This window comes from Sinocyclocheilus anshuiensis, unplaced genomic scaffold (genome assembly GCF_001515605.1).
Source record: "Sinocyclocheilus anshuiensis isolate Anshui unplaced genomic scaffold, SAMN03320099.WGS_v1.1 scaffold2668, whole genome shotgun sequence".
NCBI classification, from domain to species: Eukaryota; Metazoa; Chordata; class Actinopteri; order Cypriniformes; family Cyprinidae; genus Sinocyclocheilus; species Sinocyclocheilus anshuiensis.
The window spans coordinates 36,406-42,678 of record NW_015542734.1 but is presented as its reverse complement, the minus strand read 5'-3'; positions in this window follow the sequence as shown (position 1 = coordinate 42,678).

The window sequence follows — 6,273 nt, the reverse complement described above, 5'->3', positions numbered from 1 at the left end:
ATGCGGTTGCTAGGGTATCCGGGGCGGTTGCTAGGGTGTTGCTATGTGGTTGCTAAGGTACTCGGGGTGGTTGCTAAGGTGTTGCTAGGGTACCTGGGGCGGTTGCTAGGGTACCCGGGGCGGTTGCTAAGGTGTTGCTAGAAAGAAATAGTCAGATGATAGATAGATAGATAGACAGATAGATAGATTGATAGAAATGGTCAGATTAGACAGATAGATAGATAGATAGATAGATAGATAGATAGATAGATAGATAGATTAAATGAGTTTGAATGAGTTTAAATGGCTTAGAAATAGTACATGGTGCACTTTAATTGAGTCAGTGTGTTTAAATTTGAATTTTGACAGTTGGAGTTTGACGGAATGTTCAGATCAGCCAAGACTGTTCAATGAAAGTCTATGGGATTTTTCCCAGTTTTAATAGTAATTTTTAGGAAAACTGTAAGTCGGATCAGTCTGAAAAGATAAAACAACCCGAGTCAAAACAGTCTGAAGGTCTGGACCGAGTTTGGTGGTTCTAGCTTTAAAGCTCTAGGAGGAGATACTGTTTAAATTTTTGGTCAGAAGAAGAAGAAGAAGAAGAAGAAGAAGAAGAAGAAGAAGAAGAAGAAGAAGAAGAAGAAGAAGAAGAAGAAGAAGAAGAAGAAGAAGAAGAAGAAGAAGAAGAAGAAGAAGAAGAAGAAGAAGAAGAAGAAGAAGAAGAAGAAGAAGAAAAAAATCTAAATATTGAGAAAATCATCTTTAAAGTTGTTCAAATTAAGTTCTTAGCAATGCATATTACTAATTAAAATAATCAATAATTTTTGATATTTATGGTAGGACATTTACACAATATCTTCACAGAACATGATCTTTACTTAATATTCTAATGATTTTTGGCTTAAAAGAAAATTTGATAATTTTAATTAATTTATTTTTTATTTATGCATTTAGCAGACGTTTTTATCCAAAGCAACTTACAGTGCATTCAGGCTAAACATTTTTTACCAGTATGTGTGTTCCCTGGGAATTATTGGATATTTGTCCATATTTTCCTCATAGGAATAAATAAAAATGAACTTAGTTTTCTACCAGTAGTGGGCGTGGCATTGTATCATTTTAGTGAAGTGAAAAAACTGCCAAAGTTACAAAATTATGAAGCTTCATCTCATCAAGTCAAGTCGTCAAGTCACCTTTATTTATATAACGCGTTTAACAATACAGATTGTGTCAGAGCAACTTTACAGTATTAATTAGGAAAATAGTGTGTCATAATGAAAAAAGTAACGTAACTAGTAATGTAACTAATTACTAATTACTTTTGAAATAAAGTAATCAGAACAGTAATGGGATTACTTTTAAAAGGAGTAATCAGTAATCAGTAATTTGATTACATTTTCAGAGTAACTTGCCCAACACTGATCAGCATTAGAAAAGATAGATAGATAGATAGATAGATAGATAGATAGATAGATAGATAGATAGATAGATAGATAGATAGATAGATAGATAGATAGATAGATAGATAGATAGATAGATAGATAGATAGATAGATAGATAGATAGATAGATAGATAGATAGATAGATAGATAGATAGATAGATAGATAGATAGATAGATAGATAGATAGATAGATAGATAGATAGATAGATAGATAGATAGATAGATAGATAGATAGATAGATAGATAGATAGATAGATAGATAGATAGATAGATAGATAGATAGATAGATAGATAGATAGATAGATAGATTAAATGAGTTTGAATGAGTTTAAATGGCTTAGAAATAGTACATGGTGCACTTTAATTGAGTCAGTGTGTTTAAATTTGAATTTTGACAGTTGGAGTTTGACGGAATGTTCAGATCAGCCAAGACTGTTCAATGAAAGTCTATGGGATTTTTCCCAGTTTTAATAGTAATTTTTAGGAAAACTGTAAGTCGGATCAGTCTGAAAAGATAAAACAACCCGAGTCAAAACAGTCTGAAGGTCTGGACCGAGTTTGGTGGTTCTAGCTTTAAAGCTCTAGGAGGAGATACTGTTTAAATTTTTGGTCAGAAGAAGAAGAAGAAGAAGAAGAAGAAGAAGAAGAAGAAGAAGAAGAAGAAGTTTAAATACAATATCAGTAAGTTGCCTTTCTCAAGCCAACTTAATAATAAGAAGTTTAAATAGCATTTCAGTAAGTTGGCTTTCACAAGCCAACTTAATAATAATCATTTATGCATTTAGCAGACGTTTTTATCCAAAGCAACTTACAGTGCATTCAGGCTAAACATTTTTTACCAGTATGTGTGTTCCCTGGGAATTATTGGATATTTGTCCATATTTTCCTCATAGGAATAAATAAAAATGAACTTAGTTTTCTACCAGTAGTGGGCGTGGCATTGTATCATTTTAGTGAAGTGAAAAAACTGCCAAAGTTACAAAATTATGAAGCTTCATCTCATCAAGTCAAGTCGTCAAGTCACCTTTATTTATATAACGCGTTTAACAATACAGATTGTGTCAGAGCAACTTTACAGTATTAATTAGGAAAATAGTGTGTCATAATGAAAAAAGTAACGTAACTAGTAATGTAACTAATTACTAATTACTTTTGAAATAAAGTAATCAGAACAGTAATGGGATTACTTTTAAAAGGAGTAATCAGTAATCAGTAATTTGATTACATTTTCAGAGTAACTTGCCCAACACTGATCAGCATTAGAAAACAGCACAATATAATCCAAAACCAACTCAAATGTGCCAATTTACTGCAAACCACATGAAAAACCAGAGGCACTTCTTCTTCTTCTTCTAGCTTTCCAGCAGTTTGAACTAAATTCTTATATACTGTCCTGTATTATGTAAGAACCAGAGGCACTGCTGCAATGTCTGGAATATGGAATATTTATTGTCTGGAATGTCTGGAATATTCTAACTCCTTAGGACCATTATCGCCCCCTACTGTACTGGATGTCAAATTAACCTTACATAGGTGATGAGTCTGAATTTTGAGAAGGATAAAAAAATAAAATAAATAAATAAATAAAAGTGGGGTGGGGCGGGGGGATGTTTCATACTCCCTTCAATCTATGGAGCACTCAGAGCACATGCTCATGATAGCGCTGCGTGTTCAGCTCCTCTAACACTTACAATTAGCTCTTCATGCTCCAGACTAGGTAGAGCATTCCCATTCACACAAATTATATTCTAGACACTAAACCTGAATCATATATATATTTAATTAGTTGTCTGGAATATCTGTGCTGTGGTGCAGTATGGGAGGTGGGAGAAACCAAGTGCAGAGGATGAAGGGGATTGTTTGTTATTTTAAAATTTGAATGCCTTACCAATGATGGAATTTGTATACATGACTGATAAATAATTTGTTGATTAGCGCATATAGTTATATAGTTTAATTGTTAGCTTGTGTGATTGTCAATGGTTTTGCCCGTCGCTATAAATGCCCACTAGCTATGGGCCAGATGTGCTAGTATGAGATGGCAGTTGTGGTGTAAGGATGCCGAAAGAGATTGTCACGCTTGAAAGTATACCTGCTTTAGTCATCGAAGGGTAAGCTCTTTTCTTCCTCATTCATTTGTTATGTGATTATATACCTTGATTGTATTTTTTTTTTGTAATAAATGAAAACCTCTATTCAGTAATAAATGTTATGAGCCAATCAGGAGTTGTTTTTTGGTTTGTTAACAGTCCTGTTGAAGGTGGAAGAAAGCATGTGAAGCTAATTGAATGTGACAGCTGAACTGCATCAAGAGAGAAATTCCGTCAGATGAAAAGCTTAGTCTATAGTGATCATCAAATCTGGCCCACGAGATCCACTTTCCTGCAGAGTTTAACTCTAACCCTAATCAAACACACCTGACCATGCTAATCAATGTCTTCAGGATCATTAGAAAATCACAGGTAGGTGAGTTTGATCAGGGTTGGAGCTAGACTCTGCAGCGCGTTGGCCCTCCAGGGCAAGAATTGAGGAACCCTGACCTATATCGTGTTTGCCTTTTTTCTTTGTGCCTTTGTTTCTTCCTCTTCATCTGTGGTATATTCATGTAGTTTGTTTTTTTGGCTAAGAATAATTTCCTTTGCTTTTTGAGCTTTGTGTTTATTTATGCACAAACAAACTGTGACTTTAAGGAATAATTATTTTAGAAGAGCTATGACAGTGGCAAATGTTTCTTTATTGTAATGTGGCCTCTGACTATACATTGAGTGGTAACTTTTAAAGCTCATATGCAGATCTTATTGCCTGACAGTGTATGAATGTCTTGGGTTTCACATAATCTGCTCTGGTTTTTGCTTTCAGATCCTTCACTTTCCTGGGCATTATATAAGAAACCGTTTACTTCACTGTGGCATTTGGTGAGGTTAAACAATTTTGGTATTTGTGAGATGTTAGATCTGGGGCCCATTTCAATAAGGAGGTTCAACAAACCTAACTCAGAGTTGACTTGCCCCGAGATGGGGAAACTCTGAGTTTTCAGGTTCAGAATGGCTGAATTGAGTTCAATCAACTCTGAGTAGGTTGACTCAGTTTAGCGCGTGCACCACGACTATGAAAAGCCATGATCAATGGAGCTCCGAAGTTATGATTCACCACGGCAACAGCACCAGACAAAAAAACAAACGCATACTTCCGAGTCAATACATAACTTTAATTCTTAATCACTGTTATAATATCAAATGTAAAAACTGGCAGAATGGTAAATTTAATATTAATTTTCATGGTACCCCACAGGCAAAAGAAAAAGCTAAAAAAAATGAAGTGTAAAAACATAATTCAATCAGGTAAAGCTTTAAGCATAAAAGGTTCATGAGTGTAGGTTACATGACTTTACAAACATTTGACATTAAATCTCATTCAGTGTCTATTTCAATGTGCAGCAGCTTTCCACCCCACATAGTCTAATGCTGTTTTCACATAATGAAATGTTCTCTAATCCAAACTGTTGCATTTCTTAGAGTAATGAAATTAGCCTAACATTTGACTTTTTTACATTGAACATTTACATTTTACATTTACATTTAGTCATTTTACAGACGCTTTTATCCAAAGCGACTTACAATTTGGGGATACATAAATCGATTCTATTTTGAGCCTCTCTGTGATGGTACCACGAGGCGTCGCTCACTAGCGGATCTCAGACTTCTGGAGGGGATGTAGATTAGTAGTAGCGAGTGGAAGTAGGCGGGTGCAGAGCCTGTGGCTGTTCTATACGCAAGCATCAATATCTTGAACTTGATTCGAGCCGCACACAGGTAGCAAAATGTAGTTTAAATGTAATGAAGAAATGATCAGAGATATGTAGGGGTTTTACCAGAATGTTGTCTGAAATACAATTGCGTGTGTAAATTAAGTCAAGTTGGTTGCCTGATTTGTGCGTGCTTGTAGTGGTAAGTCGTTTGAGATCAAATGAAGCAAGGAGTGAATGGAAGTCTGTAGCATAAGGCTTGTCCAGATGAATGTTGAAGTCGCCAAAGATTAAAAGTGGACTGCCATCCTCCGGGAATGAGGAAAGCAGCCCATCCAGCTCTTCTAGGAAGGTGGATAGAATTTGCCCAGGAGGGCGGTAAATTACCACAACCTGGAGTTTTACAGGAGCTGTTATAGTGATCAAATGAGATTCAAATTAGTTATAATTGCATAGGGGAGAGTGGGTTGCGTATTTCCAATTGTTAGAAATGAGCAGACCAGTATGAGAGAAAGAGAAATTGTTAGAGAGAGCAGCTGGGGTTGCTGAGTCTTCTGGACGAATCCAGGTCTCAGTCAAGGCCAAGATGCTAAGTGTGGAGTTTAAAGAAAAAGCAGAAATGTCTTCTCATTTTCATCAAAATCTTGCCAACAGCAAGAAGGCTTGCAAAATAATGAAGAACAGATAAAAAGAAGATGGCCACAATACCAAGTATTGGAAGAATATTAAAATCCAACAGGAAAAAGAATAACTGTTGCTTTTGTATTAGTAGGAAACAAAGATGACCAAATTTAACAGCTGTGGTGGTATTTGCGGCATAGCCTATATCTCAAACTGCCTTTTTATCTGGCATCCTTCCATTCCATACAGTAATCAGCTTAATTTTCGATGGGTTTGTGGCAAAGAAACCACAATATTATAAAAGTAGCATGAGAACGAGACACACTTTCATTACCGCTCTACATGCAGCGGCCTTACTAATGTGCTCTTTCACTTAACCTCTTTTCTGAAAAGGACCTCAGATCCTTTTTTTTTTCCTCCTCTCCATTTACTATTTTTTTTTTTTTCTGTGCACATAACCCATATTTTTTTTTTTTTTTTTTTTTT